Source organism: Parasteatoda tepidariorum, chromosome 8 (assembly GCF_982258835.1).
Source record: "Parasteatoda tepidariorum strain Cologne lab strain chromosome 8, Ptep-v5.0, whole genome shotgun sequence".
NCBI classification, from domain to species: Eukaryota; Metazoa; Arthropoda; class Arachnida; order Araneae; family Theridiidae; genus Parasteatoda; species Parasteatoda tepidariorum.
Window position 1 is genome coordinate 57,733,243 of NC_141762.1, and position 21,069 is coordinate 57,754,311.

Below are 21,069 nucleotides of genomic sequence, written 5' to 3' on the forward strand. Positions count from 1 at the left end.
CAATTACCGCGATTTTGTACGTTATACAAGTAATATTTGAAATGCTTTAAAAAATAATTCTGATTTAAATTATAATCTATATTTATATTTAATTCCTTAGTTTAAAAAAAAAGCAAATCTATAGGTCTTTAAGGAAGAAAATTATTTTAAGAATTATCCAATCGATTGTTACGAGGAACTAAAATAATGATTTAAGGAGATGATATAAGTGTTTAGTTATGATGAGAAAAAATTTATATCTTAGAAAAGAGAAAAGCTTTCTCAAAAATTTAGTTCAAGGATTTGTACCCCTCTTCAACGTTTCGATTCCATGACATATCTTTTATTGATGTACTTAGAAAAGAAAGGTGCTTAAGGCAATTTTTATAGAATTTTCCCTTTCTATTAATTTAATCGATAAAGAATTATAGCAAAGAAAGGGAATAGTGACGTAGCGTGCTTAATTAAAAGAGTGTTAATGTATTGTTCATTTGTATTCAATTCTAAAGAATTGACTTTATTATTATTTTCAGATAAAAATATATATTAAATAATAATTATAAATTTTTTTGACTTCGAATTAAACATTGGGATTGTATGGAAATATACAAGATAATTCATAATTCCTTTCGAGGTAACAGAAAGCGATAGTAAAATGAACTTTAAAAAAAAACATAGAGGCAATATAAAGTTTTAAAAACATGGTATTTTAGAGTTAAGTTAAGCGGTGGTAACTCATAGTTAGAGAATCGGAATCCGTTACGATGGGACCGGGGTTCGATGCTTGATTCCGCTAAGACCCACCGATTATACAGATATACTATATAATCAAAAGTCTTGTGGTCGGTTGCTGAGCAGTATCATGGGTACAGGAAGCCGAAAAAAAAATTCCTTCTCCTTCAGATCTACGTTTAAATTGTGGCCTAATGAATAAATTGTTTTGCTATCTGTACGCGGGGCTCTGAGTTAAGACGTACTTTATCCCATGCGGTGCACTCTCGTCAAACGAAAAGCTTGCTTTCCTGACGTAATTCGTAAAAGGCGATATTGGGTTTTCCAAGTGTCATTAGAAACAACAGAGTTAAGTTTATTGAGTTGGAGTTATAGATGAAAATAAGAATAAGAAATTATGGCAAAGAAGAGTAAGTTTTTCCTAGTTAAATTATCAAAATATATTTCCTCCTAGAATCGGAATATCAAAGATCAATAGAAAGAAAATTTTAAAATAGCTTCTTAAATCTTGGAAAAAAGTAGAGATTTAATTTGAACTTAAATTAAATGGACACAAAATAGTAGTACAAATTAGGGGGAAATATATTCTGAGGGAAAAACTACACACTATACATTTTATTTCTTTATAAAGGTCGGAAATTAATTTCTGATAACTTGTACAACAGCAAATATAAAATGTATTGTATATAATTTTTTAATAAACTAAAACCCCGTAGTTGCCTCTCATTCATCTTCCTTTCCTTAAAATGTCAATATATTTAAAAAAATTATTATAAAATTAAGATCAATTTAATTACACATAATTTATAACTAATATAATTTATAAATAATATTATAATTTTTTCTGAAACCACTTAGTTATATTTTGATTTTCACCAAATTTACGATTACTTGGATTTAACAGTACTTTAAAAAAATTTGAACTCAGGAATATGCGACTTAATACGAAATACTGAATGAGAAGTAATAAATGCTGATACTTATTAATAACATGAATCAAATATCTTACATCATACAACATTTGAAATTAGAAACAATCTCTATATCTCTAGAGCATTTTATATTTTTAAAATTTCAATACAAAATTTGAAATATAAGCCAGAAAAAATTTTAATTTTTTACTTCATTTATTCATTTTTTTTTTGGTACTTTTCACATCAATTCAAACTCGGGCTCATAAAATGTGGATCTCAAGAATGACAAACAAATTTTTCTACAACATTGCACAATTAGTCATTACTTAAAACAAAAAGAATTACAAAACTCTTGAAAAAAGCAATTAAAATATCAATAATTTCTAAACGAATTGGAGTTTTGAAGAAAAAAAAACTAGTGTAAAGTTCATGAATGAAAAAGACTCGTTCAGAAAATAGCATTTCAGTGAGCAGTAGATTGGAACACGTGGCATTTATATATATATATATATATATATATATATATATATATATATATATATATATATATATATATATATATATATATATATATATATATATATATATATATATATATATATATATATATATATATATATATATATATATATATATATATATATATATATATATATATATATATATATATATATATATATATATATATATATATATATATATATATATATATATATATATATATATATATATATATATATATATATATATATATATATATATATATATATATATAAATATATATATATATATATATTAACATGAAAAGAAAAGCGTTGAAACAATTCGCAAAATTGCAATAAGTTTCAAACAAATTAAATTTTTGAAAGAAAAAAAACTCATGTGACTTTTCCAAACAAAATTTTTCAATTTCTAATTTTAACTTCGCTGTTGAACTGGGTTTTTTTATTACAAGTTTAACAGTTAATAATTCCTGAACTTACTTCGAGTATAAGCTTTTTTTCTCATTCCATCGTACTTCCTGTACATTTTTCTATACACCTTCGCAATTTCAAGTTTCTAAGTCATATAATTTTTCACCAAAGAATAATTATATGTTCAACCAGAACAAAGTGTAATGTTAAGTTGAACACTCTTAAGAGCGGTGACAGAAACAGTGGCTCTTACGGTTTTTAATATATTATAAGTTTATTTTGTAACACAAGGTATAGTATTTATATTGATTTAAATATGGATCCTTATATTAAAATGCGTGGCAAACACAAGCTAGCTTTTAGTTTAACTCTAAATGTAGAACCTTACAATTCGCCCCGAAATTGAAATTTTTAAATTCCCTGATCTGCTAAAGTAAATTCCACACTGTATGCAGACATTGGAGCTTGTAGAACAAGATTATTGTATTATTATAGTATTTTTAGGTTGAAGTTTCTAACCTGCATCACATTCATTGGGAAGCGAGCTCTCTGTCCCTTGGGCCACCGTGGTGCTAGTGTTAACATTAGCAGTTTTAACCTGTTATTCAAAATACAATTGTATTATGAAAAAAAAGCCTAAAACTGCTTTACTTTAAAAATCCTACATATTGAAATCATGTTTAAGTGTTAAAACGCTTCAATGTAGTGGAATACCGTGTTGCCATTCGCCTCTTGGCAAAAGATTATATCTAAAAAATCGTCTTACAAACAAAACAGCTTTAAACTGTCAAATACACAGAGAAAGTTATGAAGAAAATGGGTGTTTTTGAGAGAGAGTGTAAATGGATTGCGAATTTTGAAAATAAATGCGCGTATTTTTAATATTAGGTTTACGTATAATAAAATTTCAAATATTCAGCCTATAAATCCAACAGCTTTAAAAACATTTATAATATCAGTGTAAAAAATATCCCGTGAGAATTCTTTTTTACTAAATACTGGCTGAATATCCATTTTTCATACGAGTGAGAATAAATAATTAATCAATCGGTATTGACTAAATAAAACTTCGAAATCATACACAAAATTGAAAGCCACGCAATTTAACTAGCTAAAAGAATTCTAGTTTTCTTATCATTATTATTTGTTGCCCTTCACGGCGACTTTACATTATTAAATTAAGCAAATCTTTTTTTAGAAGTTTATCTCCGCAAGATAAAGCTTAATTGTACTCAATATCATTCGACACAGATAATAATGCTGCTAATCGCAGCCATTTCATTATAATCCAAATTTGCCACAATCAGGCAATTTTCTATATTGATTTTGCTGTCATTTATAAACTTTTTTTTCAACTGCCATTGATTAATATGTTATTTAGTTTTTTAGAAACATGTTTTAAAAGCATAAGTGTAAATAAAATTAACATGTGTTTTGAGATTATTAATTCGGTGTAGCCCTAATGTGACATTCACGTTGATCTTTAAATTTAAATAACTTGAAGAATAAAAAACAATATTAATTACTTAACAATGTGCAATAAACTGTGTTTTTGATTAAACAGAGCTGTAAGCTATCAAACAATGATATCATGAAAAGAAAAAGCATCTGCAGTTAAATTTTTTATAAATGCGTAATGCTAAAGCTATGCAAAAAATCTGAGCACATCCTAAAAAACTAATTGAAGTATTTGAACGATTTTCAGGATTGAGTTCTAAAATTGCCCTTTCTATCCGCTGCAGAAATTTGAGGGTGCTAGCTCAAACAGTTTTCGTGTTACAAGCGAAGCAAATAGACATTCCTTACTCCTTCTTTACATAACATTACTCTTCCTTTTATTTTATTAAATTACTGAGAAATTAAAAAACTTCTAAATATTCATATGGAGATAGTAAGAAGAGCTGTGGAAAGAATTTTCACCTAAAAATTTCTTAATTCCCTCTTAAGCTTTAAATATTTATATTACGCTCATAATGGCGAATCATAGATGGTAAGGCCTTACCTACCGATCTTCAATAAAAATTCCGCAAAACAGCATTAAATATCCATTCTAAAGATCCTTTTAGCATGGAATTTAAACTGCAGTCTGTAAAGATGGATGCTAACCATAAACTATAATGCCACCAGGAAAAGAGAAAAATCGATGGAAACCAGCATTCCCAGAGGATGGGTTGATGCGATAAAAGCACCTCCAAAAGAGGGGTGGAGCTTCCCACTCCAGTATATTAATTATAAGTTAAGGAAAATAAGTATATGCATTATTCATGTTCCAATGTGCCAAATACGCCGAAATTTTCTTCTGGAGTCTGCTCGTTTGTGGAGTGGATTGATGCCTCTTCTGTATGTCACGTCTCGTTCACTCGAAAGTAATTATCGGTCTTTAAAATGGACATATTTCGAACTTTGCTGCCAGCTCTTCATGCCTGTTGCAAAAGAAATTGAAATGTGATTGTAAGATAAATTTGGAATGAAGTAAAGAAAAAAATGCTTGTATGAAATATGCATCGAGAAGAAGTTGGGTAACGAAATAATTATATACATCGGAAAAGAGATTTACATACTGTTTCGAATAGTTTCTTCAGTATATTATTTTTAAGAATATATAAAACTTTTTATCCGGTACAGCAATTTTAGTTATTTATTAAAGAAGTAATAGTTTAAATTGTGGTTTAAATTGTTTATTTTATACTATAACCACTGTGAAATATTAAATTAACGTGTAATTAATTCTGGCTCTATCAAAAAGCTCGGTAAATTTTTGGTAAAGTTAAGCTGTTTGGTAATAATTTTGGTAAAATTAAAAACAAAATTTTTTTTTAATAATATGTGATAAAATTTACTAATTTCATCATCGTAACTTGGAGTTTGGAGTAAAAATCATTTAATTTGTTAAATTTATTTCTCAGTTTTGTCTTTTTTTCTAAATATATAGTGATAAGAAATATTATTCTGAAAATAATAATTTCTAGTAAACGGAAAAAATACCAAATTAAAGGTCTAAATACCTTATATTTTGGTTTTATTAATCAAAATCAAGGTTTTTTCCTCAGAGATTTCTATACCATGCAGTACTGTAATTTTACTGCATATTTTTCTGGCACGGTATGGATCTTATACAATGGTATCTTAGTACTATGGTATGGATCTCTGATTAAAACATTTTAAATTAAATTGTAATATTAATGAAAATTAAAATTAATATAAACTGAATTATATGTACTAGTACAAACAATTAAATTAATATTTGGATGCAACAAGAGGAAATAGAACTCTTGTGATCTATCTTGTATAGATTTATAGAAATACATTTCAAAATCGTAAGAAGAAAATAATTCATGGTTTCAGGCTTAACAACTAATAACATGGTATCAGGTTTAACAACTAATAACATGGTTTCAGGTTTAACATTGTTTAACAGCAAATTTATTGACGTGATCCTACGTTAATTTTTTCTACGCAACCCTTACATAATAGATCAAAGACAAATAACTAAAGAATATACACAAAAAATTCACATTGAAGCTTCTGAATCGACGTAACTGTAAGCTACATTTTAAATAAATAAAAAATAATGCATTTTACATGAAACATTTTGCAATACATACATTTTAAATAAATGAATGAATGATAAACTAACAAATTAATTCAAATTTTTGAAAGATTGCATCTGCTTTTCAAATTCCAGGATTTTTGCACAAATAGTTCTGGAATTATGAAGCAGACGCAAACACTAACTTTTCTATTTATTATAATAAATCGTTCTTAATTTTTCTTTCCAATTTTTGCTTCGATTATTCATCTTATTTTTTACATGACAGATCGAAAAATAATTGATTAAATAATAAAAATAAAACTAATGGATTTTAAAAATTTTATCGTACTTACCAGGATCAAAATTACGTGCCATAATCGGCTGTGTAAAGATCTAAAAGTATCGAAGAGCAAATAAAGCTGTTTTCTGGAGAGAATTTCAAACATTACATTTAAGCTTAAAATTGATGAAATAGGACGAATACTTTTATTCAATTACGGTTTTATATTTGTTCACTTCGAGAAAAATTTACCTGGATTATTTTCCATCCTTTACTCTCAGAACACTTAAATTCCTCTTTTTGTAAGACACTGTGTTGCTATAGGATTGTGTTTTTTCTTTTAACAGACTTTAAAAAAACTTGAAGTTCCCTTAGGATCGCTTTTTTTTTACCCTTTCCACTTGAAAAAACTTCGACTTACTGTTTCACATCATTATCATTCTGACTTTGCTTAAAGTAAAACAATTGTGAAAAATTGATAAAATTTAGAAAGGGAAAGAAAAAGCATTATTTCAGAGACGTCCAAATTTATATGAGTTTCACAAACACTTTCTATTTTTGTTAAAAGAATCATTATTTAAAACATTTTTCACTTAAGTAAAATTTAACTTGTCTTTCATTGGTTAGAGGTCTCCTTTACAGAAAAAAAATATTGTACTTTACCGTTGTTCCCTCATGATCTGGCAAGACCATGAGGGAACGAAACGATTTCTTTGTAAGGTTCTTTTCAGTTAAATCGGGGACACATCTCGTATTGGCCAAAATAGTATGGATATTTCTATGAACGCAATATTTCTATTTATTAAATAAATAATAAATATTTCTGAACATTCAATTACCAGCATTTTGAATTCAATTACCAAGTTTCAAACGTTAAATTTTATTTTATTTTGTAACTGGCTTTGAGCGGCTTAGCTTACGACTGAGTTTACGACCATCATTGTTCAACACCGTATCCTTGTAATTTTGGACACAATGCAAAGGGGATTCCTGGATCAAGCATTGGGGCAAACTAGCTTTCGTAGAAGGCTTTTTAATTTAATTAACCCTCGTTTGCGTTGCATGGAACGAAAAACCACGAAGCCATCCAATGGTTAGCCCGTTGGCAAAAGGATTTTGACCCGTGACCTGACTATCACTGAGGACGCTTTAAGGCATCACAGTGGTCGGGGCAAATGTCGAGCAGAATTCGTATCAACCAATCACCTCTGTGATTTGAATAAATAAATAAATTACTTTCACGTTGGTCTATATTATCAGACAAATACTATGTTTTCGAACGAATATTTACACTATCAAACAAATACTATGTTATAAAATAAAAGTGTACATTATCAAAGAAAAAATATATTTTCAAGCAAAAGTATATGTTATCAAACAAATACTATGTTCTAAATAAAAGTCTACAATATCAAAGAAAAACTATATTATCAATCAAAAGTATACGTTTTCAAACAAATGCAATGTTGTAAAATAAAAGCTTACATTATCAAAGAAAAACTAAATTATCAGAAAAAGTACACGTTATGAAACATATGTCATGTTATAAAATAAAAGTATTAACGAGGAAAAACTATAGCAAACAAAAGTATACATTATCAAGCAAATTCTAAGTTATCAAACAAGCATCTTCATTATAAAATATATCTTTAATGGGTACTGTCATTAAAAAAAATTAAAAGAAAAAGATACTTAAAAATAATTCCTATGACTTATGATTAGTTTTTTTGAATTGCTCCTAAAAATGGACTGTGGATTATAAAAGTAATTAAAGTTCACTGTAATTCAAAACCCATTTCATTAATAAGTGTTTTAGTTTATATTTTTGGTAGATATTTGCAAAGATATTCAATTTTTGCACATAAAAAAGTCTTTAAAAACTACTTCTTAATACCTACGCAAATACGTCACGAGCAAAACCCTATTAGATAAATTGCTTTCAAAAATCTATCTATTTAAAAAAAAAGTAATTATTTTGCGCAACGTATAAAAACGCAAAAATAGATGGCATATCCTAATAAAAGAAGCTACTCGTATAGAACTCTACAAACTAAAAATATATAATTTTATTAACTAATGCATTTCCATCAAACAAAACTGTATTAACATTAAATCTCGTTTATTACATGTGAATGAATATCTTTCAACTATTTGCGAAAGGCCTTTTTCCTATGCTTTATCGTCCTAATATAAGTATTTTGATTAAAATTATGCATTTATATTCTAGTCCATAACTAAATTTGACAAATTTGATGCGTGGAAGTCTGCATAAGTAATAAAAACTAATTCATCAAATCAAAATTTTACACTACAAACTGGAAGTATATAATTATCTTAATTGATAAATTTCTAACAAATAAAATGACAATACTATTAATACTCGTATGCAACACATGAATATTTTTCATTCAGCTTCAAGGCCTAAGACCCATGCTTTATGATCAGTCTGTAAATATGATTTGGTTAAAATAAATCTTTTTAAATATAAGTATATATTCTGATCCGCAACTAAAATAGACTTGTTGAAAAGTATCAATAGAAACTCCACCCAACATCCATGCAATATCTTACCAATTTGAAAAGTGAAAAAATTCTATTTTGACATAGATGAGCTTTTTCATCTTCTTGAAACCGATTTGGCCGTTTTCATGACATTCAATCTCTGATGCCTCTCTTCTTTCTTGTTAACAAGCTTAATTGAAATGGAGTTTCGACAGCAATATAAAATGTTCCAACGAAGTCGTTTTTTCCTTCTTTTTAATTTCTGGGATAGTCGGAATGTTTGAATGGAAATAAAAAGAAAAAAAACAAGAAGAGTCGGTACTCTCGTCTCTAAAAATGCTCTGGAATTATAGACTCCTGTGGCACAGAATGCATTTTCTAAGCTGAATGCCGATCGATGCCACGCAGCTGTAAGAGTTTGGAAGTTTTTAACAAAATAAAAAAAAATCTTTTTTTTTATTTCTTTCGTGCTTTTTCGTACCTTTAGGAAATTATTTCGGAAAGTCTTTAAGATGAATTTTTTCCGGTTTCCAAACAGATAGAAAAAAAAAGATCCAGATGCTCCAAGATGGTTTTAAGATTGCTCTTGCAATCGAAATCAAAATGAATAGCTTCCAGGCTTGTTTTATATCGTGTGCTCTCTACTTTCTAATTTATTTCAAACTCAGAATGCATCAAGATTAAAACTTTTCTGGTGAAATTTGCTTTCTCGAATACCGTTTTTTAAGTTTACTTAGCTCATACTTTTACGTTTGAAAAAACGTAAACAAATGAAACGTTTTTTTTTTCCACCTGTAATCATGGAAATTTTCTTTTTTACAAATTATAAAGAATAGTGACTACGTATCACATATTTCGCATTTATATTGTAACATTTCTGCTTAAAAAATTACCAAAGACTAAAAATTGATGCAGAAATTTTATTAATCACATTTTTCCTTTTTTTTTATTATTTACCCCTTATTTTCCCACTTTTTTTAATTATTTTCCACATTAGACAAAATATGTGAAAAATATTATATTTAACAATTTAATAAGGCCGGGATAGTCTGGTCGGTAGGGCACAGGGCCCATGCCCGAGAGTTCGTGGGTTCGAACCCCGCCGGCCGAAGACTCCCCGTGTAGTAAAGTGACTGATGCACGTTAAATCTGTCGAGTCGCAAAAGTCCTCCATGTTCCCATAACAAATCAATACCTCTGGGGGTACTGGATGGGAGATCGATAGTTCTCTGATTCAGGTCTAAATTACGATCTGTAGATGAATGAATGGATGTATGAATAGGTCCGCCTAAGGCTCCTATACTATCAGAGCTGACCTATCAAGCAATATTGGAGCAAAAAAGCTCACAAGTTAACGTTATGTTAGTATTGTGCTTATGTTAGCTCTTTGGAACAGAAATAGATGATGAGTCGGTCTGTCTAATTCAGGGGCTGTAGGTCCGCCCTATAAATGGGTGTGACGTATGGTGTGGCAGAAGTCGAATTCTTGGCCATAGATGGCGCCACTGGAAAAACAAGAACAATCGCCCCCCTCTCCCTAAACAGACATATGTCAACAACAATTTAATAATTTATGGTTAAGAAATACAGCATGAAACAGGTGTGTTTTTCTTTACTAAAGGTTAAATCTTCCTAACCCGGCTAACTTCCAAGCAATAATTTTTTGAATTTGCACTTTGTTACTTAGATTTCAGAGAAACAGTTTTCATAATTAAAATTTCTTTATTTTCATAATCAAGTATCGATACATTTTTGAAAATGTATCAGAAAACTGCTTTTTTAGGATTTTATATTTTAGTACAAATTCAATTGCAATATTCTAACAGATTTCTTAATGACTATTAGACGGTTTGATATATTTGAAGAATACTAAATTATATTTTTAATTGTATATAGAGCGTCAGAAAAAAATATATAAAAGTGACACCGGCGTCCCATCTGCTTCAAAGTGTTAAACAGTCCGTTCCCTCTATATCTAGCTCGATCTGAGCAAATTTTGCCAATCAAATTCTCAAATAATCAATGCATGTTTCATATAATTTAATATTTCAAATAAAAAATGTCAACAAAAAATACAGTTAGTAATATTTAAGGCAATAAATAAAGATATAAAAGTTCTCTGTTACAAGACCAAATTTTTCATGAAAACAATAATTCGAATTTTTCTTCTTTATATAAATAGAGAAAAGCGTGGTATATCTATATTTATCTTTGCAAACAGCAACAATCTCCATTAATATGAGCACACGCAAATAATTTCGTGTTTCAGAAATTGCAAAAAAAAATAGATAAGAATAAAATAAAAAATATTCTTGCTTAACTTTTCGCTCCTAAGGCAAATAATGTAATGCATGCTTTCGCAATGCTTGTTTAATGAAAGTAAAGCATACTTACTTCAAATTTTTATATGTACTTTCTGCATCGTTTCTCATCGTACACTGAAAAAAAAGCATGGTCAAATCTACTAAAATATGATAACCTTTTTCATGTATGGGAACACCAAAATGCTCTCGAACCGAAATGGTTTGGAAATGATTTTGGTAAAACTAACAATAAAATATGATTTTAGAATGCGCAATAAAATTTGATAAATGAGGTCAAATTTAGTAATTTTATCATGATAAGTTAAATCATAACATTAAAAAGCATTTATTCGGTAAAATTTCCTTTTCAGTTTTGTATTTTTTACTAAATCTGTGGTCATAAGAACTATAATTTTAAAAATTAGAATTGCAAGTAAGCCGTTACAAGATGAACAGAAAAATTTCCAAATGAATCATAGCAGTACCGAATATTTTGGTTTTATTAAAGAGAATTATGTATTTTTTTTTGCCGAAAATGCTATTACCACACAGTATGGTATCAACGGAATTTTCTTCTCGGTGTACTGATTTTTCAGTTCAGATATTTATTTCTTTAGTTTTTTTTTTCGAATATCTGAAATACTTTAAATGAAATAAATAAACAAAAGAGTTGATTTTTTCCAATTACAAAAACTAAAAATCAGACTTTATGTTTCTTATGCTTCATTAGACTTTATCATGTTTCTTATGCTTTATTAGACTTTATTATGTTTCTTATCAAATTTAACCGATGCAGTAAAGCATGAGAGTTTAGAAAACCTTTGAAAAACAACAGCAAAAAATTGTTTTTCTTCTTGCATGCTTTTTTGCACCTGTAGGAAATTATTTTAGAAAGCCTTTAAGGTGAATTCTTTCAAGTTTGAGAAGAAAAGAGTAGAAAGAAATGAAAACTACTTACTCCTAGACGATTTTGAAATCATTTCTGCAACTGAAATCACAATGAGCAGCTTTAAATGCATTTCACTTTCTATACTTCTTTCTCGTTTTGGACTAATTTATTTCTAAAGTTCGAAGGGAAAAATTTCCTACTGTAACTATTTGTGTAGGAACGTATTGTTTTTCCATTTTCAGTCCTCATCTGAGTTTATTTTTATAATATTTTATGTACGTTAAACAACCTGAGGCGCAAGTTTAGTTTCAAAAACTATTTTATAAACATAAAGTACGTGTTTTATTTTTAATCCTGAACGGCTAGGGAAAATACTTCAAAAAATATATAATGTAAATTGTATATAATAAAAGCTATTTCAAAGTGATGAACAAGTAGAACGAGACTTGTACACATCCATTTCGTTTTTTCAGTTTTTATTTACTGGAAACTTAACAAAGAGTGTCTGCTTATTAAGTTATTTAACATTGTTTTTGCAGCATCTTCAAATTTCTTAAGCTTCAAATGAGATTTAAAAAATTTAAATGACAGAAAAACGTAGAAATAGAAAACGTGTGGACCAAAAACAAATTCAGATAAAATACAATTTTATTGAATAATGAATGTGTGGAATAGTGAATGTATTGTATAGTGAATGTCCTGATACGTGAATGTCCTGATACGTGAATGTATAGTAAATGTACTGAATGTAATTGGGTGACGCAGGGGATACAGTGCTCTCTTTTAAACGAGTTGAGCCATGTTTAAATCTCATCAATGGCAGATCAATGATAATTCTGCTCCCGAGTTGTACAGAGATGACGTAAAATAGCTTCAGTGGTGTCTACCATTACAAATGAATCATAGGTTAGAATCTCCTAGCCATCGGGCAAACCGTGGCAAGTTTTCATGATTTCCCTCTCAATGTAGCACGAGTATGGGTTAGTTCCATCAAAAAGTCCACGGTTCCCTGGTCTTCTTAGTTAGACTAGAGTTGAATGCTTACATTCGTAAACTCAATATTGGGTCGAGTGTTTAATGTCGGTAAAAAAAATAAAATCTATTAAATCAGATGATTACGAAAATGTATAACATGTGACTCATACAAAATGTCCAGATAATTGGTGTTGTTGTTGTTTCTTATCCTCTAATTGGCTGACGAAGTCAGACAAGATCCAGTAGGTTGTTGACCCTCAAAAAGTCGATTACAAGAAGTGGAGAAGCATATAAGTCCTCCTTGGAAAGGCCCAAGCAGTCGAGGATATGTTCAGCTGAGGCCTGCTGGGCTTCACATTTAGAGCAGACTGCATAAGTCTTTCTTCCTTTAAAGTACGAGAGACTATTCGTGTGTCCACTTTCCAGTCTGGAAATAGCTGTTTGAGATGCTCTATCACCTATATGAACAAGTGAAGAGCCTCCACTTTTTTGATAGATGGCCTTTGATTTTGGACTGATACTCTGAAAAGGTAAGGGCTGAGGACGAAGATGTTAAATGACTACAGCCTTCCTTGGCCAAGCGATCCGCTTGCTCATTTCCAAAGATGTCAACATGGGATGATATCCGCTGAAGATGAACGTCGTGGTGCTTTGAAATAAGTTGAAGTTTAAGAAGGATGGAGATGCTTGTTTTGTCTCCAACTTTAGTCCAGTTGTGTAGGTGTTGAAGGGAGCTGCGACTGTCCGACAGGATCCTAAGATCTCCAAAGTCAGTCAGTCCTCCAGATAATTAAAAGCGGAAGTAGTGTTCTAGAATTTCTATACCTTATTTTTTATTGTTAAATAGAAATATAATTAAAAGTATGGTATAGGTAGGCAAATTATTGGAAAAAGACTAAATTAGTCCGTGCGTGCCCTTTTTACAACGCTATCTATCTATCTATATCTATCTATATATATAGTATATATATATATATATATATATATATATATATATATATATATATATATATATATATATATATATATATATATATATAGATAGATAGATAGATAGATAGATAGATAGATATATATATATATATATATATATATATATATATATATATATATATATATATATATATATATATATATATATATATATATATATATAGATAGATAGATAGATAGATAGATAGATAGATAGATAGATAGATAGATAGATATATATATATATATATATATATATATATATATATATATATATATATATATATATATATATATATATTATATATATATAATATATATATGTTACGATCCTTGTCAAAAATGAAAATAAAAAAGCTGCATTTACGTGTTGCAAATTATTATTTATATTAAAGAAATAATAACCTAACTTAATCATGGGATAGGAAGGCCTGATCAAAAGCATCAAAATCTATTAAGTGAAGAAAGAGAAAAAACATTATTGACGAATGATATGATGTTTGATTGGCGAATGATACATGAAAGAGATACTTTCGTGCATCATTCGCCATGCAAACTGTTTTTTAAAGTTTTAAACCCACCTTCTTTAATCGTGATTCATCCTATTTTGATATAATTTTTGCTTTTTGCTTCCTAAATTATAATTATTTATAATATAAGCAAATAGTTTACCATCATTATTGATATATTTTATACAAAAAACGCAAAATTTAGAAACATCTTCATAAAATCAAAACAGGTCAAACATTTTGCGTATCTTAACCGTATATTAGAAAATCTCCTGAAATATTTAACAAAATCGCAAGTTACTTTTCATATGAGTTCGGATTCCTTTTACTATAAATTAAATTTCGTTTGCACAACAAAACTATCTTATCAAAAGAAAATTAGTCTCTCAACTTTTTTGTAGTTATTTTAAAAATGGGATAACTTTTTGTTCTAAAATGAAAAAAATTCTAGAAATATAAATATGTGCAATTTCATAAAAACAATTTGTCGATTTCAAAAAAAAAAGAAAATTTTTTTCACAAAAGAAGCATAAAATTAAGCTTTTTTATATACAATATAACACAAATTAACATTACATAATACAAATTAACATTTATACAAATTAACATCGATAAAATAGATTTGTTATAACTAATTTTCCTGTCATAAAAGCAAAATTTTACCTTCTAAAAACAAATTGTATAATTATCTTTTTCACAATCAAAGTACAATAAATATTATACATTAATAAAATGTAATAAAATAGAGACATATTTATATTCATATTAATAAAATTTCAACTGCATAAAATAAAGTGTTTATAATTAGTGTTTGAGTATAAAACCACATTTTTAATTCTATAAGAAACAAATTCTATTGTTATTATTTTTTCACAATCATTTCAAATATAATAAATATAATATATAATATATAATATATAAATATAACATTAAAAATGAAAATATATAAATGCATTTATATTGTTAAAAATTAACTTGAATAAAATAAATTATTTAATTTTTAGGTCATAAAACCAAACTTTTACATCTGCTAAAACAAATTTAAACATAATTACTTTTTCACATAGAAAATATAATATATAAACATATTGTAATAAAATAACGTTGCATTTATATTTATATTGTTTAAAATTAACTTGCATTAGATAAATTAGTTATATATAATTTTATTTGATAAAACTACAGTTTTTTTAATTCTACTAAAAACAATTTTATTCTTATAATTTTTTTCGCAATTATTTCAAATACAAATTAAATATAAATATTTCATTAATTATATATAAAATTTAAAAATAAATATTTCAATGCAATTACTTCAAATTATTTGAATAAATAAATGTCGGAGTTTGTGAAGCAAGGGAGGAAAGAAATACAATAGTTTAATAATGAAACTTAACATTTAATTTAAAAAAAAGGAATTAAGTTTAACAGCGATATCATGACCGCTGAGAGCTGCCTACACGCAGTGTTGCTGGATCAAGAAAAGAATGCTAAATCAGATTGTTTTATGGAAAAGAGTAAGAGTTATTAATTTATTCGGGACTTTCCCCCTCTGAACTCTATGGCACCGCGGATACCGGGGCTTTCCTTTCTGGACTGGCTGGCTCCTTTCAACGAGGAAGTAGATGATGCAATTCGCCCAACTGTTACATTTTGTGACACCACATAAATATAATATAAAAATCTAACATAGTAAAATAAAATTACATTTATATTCATATTGTTAAAACTGAACTTGCATAAAGTAAATTAATTATAATAATTTTTTCTTCATAACCACAATTTTTTACTTCTACTAAAAACAATTTTAATTATTATTACTTTTTTCAAAATCATTTCAGATACAATAAATATAATATATAAATATAACATAATAAAATAAAATTGTATTTGCAATCATATTGTTAAAAATTAATTTGCATAAAATGAATTAACTACTTTTTCAGTCATAAAACCAGAATTTTTACTTCCACTACAAACAAATTTTATTACTAATATTTTTTTCACATTCATTTAAAAAAACTCGTAGCAATAAATTATGCATGAAAAGATAGAAAAATTTGATTAAATTATTTCAACACATTTATTTTTTCATCCAAATGAAATAAATACATTTCTAAAGCTTCTGTTAAAGCCCCAAGTTCTTTTACGGCATCATTCAAAGTTAGTACAAAAATGAAAATTGTTCTGACGATGTGGCTGTTTTTGTCATAGTTTCCGAAAAACGATGCGTCCGTTGGCATGACATTCGATCTTAGTTCCGTTTCCCTCCAGCCCGTTAACGAGCTTAATTGAAACGGGGTTTTCACGATAATGTCATATGTTCCAGAAACGATGTTTTTTCATGTCATTTCTTCTTTAGTAGTCGAAATGCTTCATAAAAAAGGAGATAAAATGTGAAAGCTAGAGAGCTTTTTTCGTCAAAGATAGGAAATGGTTTGGAATTATAGACCTCAACAGAAAATATATTTTCAAAAAGCATTTCTGGTGTTGTAGACAACATAATGTGTCGCTTTTATGCGATACTGCGACTTTATGGCAATGCGAAAAATAAAATGTGTTCTTCTTCATAAACTTATACTGGGTTTCTTTTTAAAATGTTAAAAACGAACTGACACAGCAAAGGATGTGGATAATTTCGTTTTTGTTAAATATAAGTCGAAGATATTATCTTCTTGCATTTGCTGAAAACAAGTTATTTTGTTGTATCTTTACTCTGTTAACCTATTTTGTCTTAAATTGTTGCTTAAATCAGTGATTCTCAATCTGTGCTGAGAGAAAAAAGTATGGTCAGAACTATCAGAATATGGTAAAATTTACCGCGTTTCTGGTTCTATGGGAACACTAAAATTGCTTTTATGTAAAGTTGAAACATTGTAGCCTAGCATATACCATTTATGTTGTATTAAATGGAGTTCTTTTTAACACATTTGTTATCAGCACATCCTATGTTATATCCTGCATCATATTACATCCTGTATCTGTCCATATATAATTACAATATTAAAAAAATTTATTTAAATGCTTAGGGAAAAATTATGCGTGCTAAATGCTTCTATTTTCAATAAATACTAAAATTGAAAATGCATGTTTGATGCTTAAAGACAATTATTTGACATTCAAGAATTTGTTTCTTTAAGTCACAAATACATCATTGTTACATGATTGTTTTTTAATTATGGTTTATATTCGCCCTACACTGATAGAATTTTCATTCTAAAATAACGGTAAAGTAACAGGTAGTCTGTCCACCAAATTAACCGTAAAGTTTACGGCAAAAATCACTTTTTACCTTTACTGTTTTGTAACCGTTCACAACTAACATGGTTAAATAACCATGAATATAAAACTATATGGTTTTAACCATTTACAACTAGTATGGTTTCAAAGCCGTAAAAAAAGACATTTAAATTTAGCTAGGCTTTTCGTGATTTGGTTATTTGATAATTGAGGAGTGCAGGGCACTGGAAACTTCCATGCGTTGAAGAGTTTCCATTCCTTCATGTGTTGATGAGGAAATACTGTGGTGTCAACCCTGGAACTCGAACTCCCATTCTATTGGTCATGAGACTGACAGACTAGCTCTTTCGGCTATAATATATACCCAGCTGTAATGAGCTAAGTGGCTTTATTAGGTGGACCTAGTTGGTGCCATCAAATTCTGGTTGTTTAACCGTAGTAGTTTTCTCACAGGTTTTACGGTTTTCTCAGAATCAACAGTTAAAGTACCATACATATGGTCAAATGACTGTCTTGTTTAAACATGATTAAATAATAATTAAATAAATTGTTATTTAACCATTTTTCTGAGAAATTTTTAACAGTGTATCTAATGAGAGGTTCTACAAGTGAAAAATTAATTTTTACTATCATTTTCTTTTTCAAAATCTACTACATCTCTAAGCTTTTGAACCATTATGCCGTTATCATGAATTCTTTTTAATTATACGAGTATATCATATTACTAATTATCTCAAATTACTAATTTATAAAAATGTGTATAACAAAATATTGGGATTTAAGTAATTCTATGAAACTCATAAGTCAATACAATAAATATTATTAGTTGATTAAATCCTCAAGCAAGCATTGCGTTTTTAGAAAACAGTAAATTTAATAGGTTACAAAAGAAAAAAAGTCTTTATAAAAATGCCTTTACAAATTTTCTCTAAAACAAAAGCTTTTTAACTAATGTTGTATTGATATACATTTCAATGAATAAAGACTATTAATATAAACTTAGCATGAAATAGCTTAAAACTTCTTTTTGAAGTGCACATAAACCATTAAGTCATTTAACTGTTTTTTCAGAATTCTTACATTTAATTACTTTTTTCAGGTGTAAACAACAAATTGTGAAATCATTAATCACAGCACTCTAAGTGAAGGAGACTTACATATAATGGTGAGTCTACGCAAATATCTTTTATGTTTTATGTCATTATATTTTTACTAAAATATTTAAGGAATGCTTTATTTAATTAATTTTCATAATCGTTCATAAACTCAATTTAATGCACGAATGGTTGAAAATAAAATAAGTAAATTAATACTCATAAGCAATTAACATGTCTGGGTAAGTCTTTTAGTTTTAACAATAATTATAGAAACTTACAAAAATGAGCCATTGGAGTTAATTCTTTTGAATGAGAATGGTATTTTTTTTTTTACCTTTTTTTGAAATTCGTCGTAAATAGAGAAACATGCTTTGCATACTTCTTTAGATTCTTTTATTTTATTTTTGACTGTAAAGCACTTGTCAAATCACGAACTATTCTAAACTGTCGGGGTGGTAATTTATGCAAAAAGACTTCTTTGATTTTTTTTTTTTGGAGAGATTCTATTTTTATTTTCTTACTTAAGAACTTTTAAGAACTTTGGTTTCGAATTTGCAAGTGAAATGCCTAGTTCGAGAATTAAAGAAAGCTTTGTTGGAGATAAAAATTATGTTATCCTGAGTTCAAAACGAAATTATTTTTTGAAATCGAATTTTACAAAATGTTCTATCGGTACATTTCACAAAGAGACTGTTCACCAATTATTAAGACAATTTCATAAATTGAATATGTATTTATTTATGCTGAAAATTGATGTAATAATTATAAATTTTTAGTGGGATTCTATTTCTATTTTCTTGCCTAAGAACTTGTTTTTGGAATCTGCAAATAAAATGACTTGTTCGAGAAAAAAAGAATTATATTATCCTGAATTCAAAATGAAATTAATTTTTGAAACCGAATTTGACGAAATGTTCATTCGAAACATTTCTCAAAGAGTCTGAAAAAAACTAAGACAATTTCTTAATTTTGAGCATTTATTTATTTATGCTGAAAATTAAAATGATAATTATAAATTTGTGAAATATTTCACAACTGAAGATATTAAATGTTAGGCTATACGTTTTTGACGATAATGAAGTCCTTACTTGTGTCCTTACTATTGAAGAAAGCGTTAACTTTTCTTATTACACTGAGAAAAAAAGAATGGTAGAAACTACCAGAATATTTTAAAGATTATCATGTTTCTCTCTCTCTATGGGGACATCAAAGAGTTCTGTAATTTTTACCGAAAAGCTTTCATAATTATTTTGGTAAAACTAACAGTAAAACATGGTTTTATAATATATGATAAATTTTGTATAATGTGGTAAAATTTGGTAATTTTACAAAAAGCCGAGCAAATGGCTTTTGCAAAAGGTGCAAAAACCATTTGCTCGGTTATATTTACTTTTGTTTTGTATTTTTTGCTAAATGTGTAGTAATAAGAAAAATATTTTTGAAAACCAGAATTTCCGGTAAACCGTTAACGAATGAACGAAACATTTACGAAATGAAAGGTTTAAAAACCGTATATTTAAGTTTTTATTACCAGAATTATGGTCCTTTTTACCAGAAATACAAGCATTGAATAAGAATTAATTCTTAAAATATTTAAATTTATATTTCGCAAAGAAAAAAAAAGACTAGTTTAGGTTAAAAAAATATTTTAAATCCCCCAAAACATGACGTATTGGATACATAATACTCTGAAAGCCTTAGGAGTTCCTCAAAATTGAGCAAAATTGCGTCGAAATAGCTCAAAAATAAATAAAGCAGAATTTAAGAGCCCCGTGAACTCATTATTGAGCATAGTAACAAACTAAAACTCGAAATAGTATGTAAGTGTGAAACAGCTTATACATTCAAGCATCATATTTGAGCATGTCACTAAACTCAATAATGAGTATAATGACTATATGAGTATATTAACTATATGAATATAGTGAAAAATTCTATTATTTTTATTTCGGAGCTATTTTGACACATTATTATTCAATTTTAAGAAATCCATTTTTACAATTTTAAGAAATTTTTCATACGCTTTTGAGTCTGAGTATTAACGTTCTGATGCATTTTGAATCTTTTTGAAAGTTTCAGGACCTAAAATTTTTATCCATGTCACAGCTTAACAGACAATCAATTATGTTGCAAAGGTTGCCTTTAATATATAATTTTTAATTTCACACATTTTAAACATTAACTAAATATTGAGTACCTAAGAACACATTACGAATCTTCGTTTCATAAGG

General features: G+C 27.8%; 1 protein-coding gene across 1 annotated transcript in view; it reads left to right on the forward strand.

Annotated features, from left to right (window-relative positions):
* Nucleotides 1–21,069, forward strand: part of SPR (G protein-coupled sex peptide receptor) — a 163,114-nt gene that overhangs the window by 77,247 nt on the left and 64,798 nt on the right. Inside the window, exon 2 of the mRNA XM_016066740.4 lies at nt 18,841–18,906. The gene's annotated coding sequence lies outside the window, so the exon portion shown is untranslated. The remainder of the gene's footprint in view (nt 1–18,840; nt 18,907–21,069) is intronic.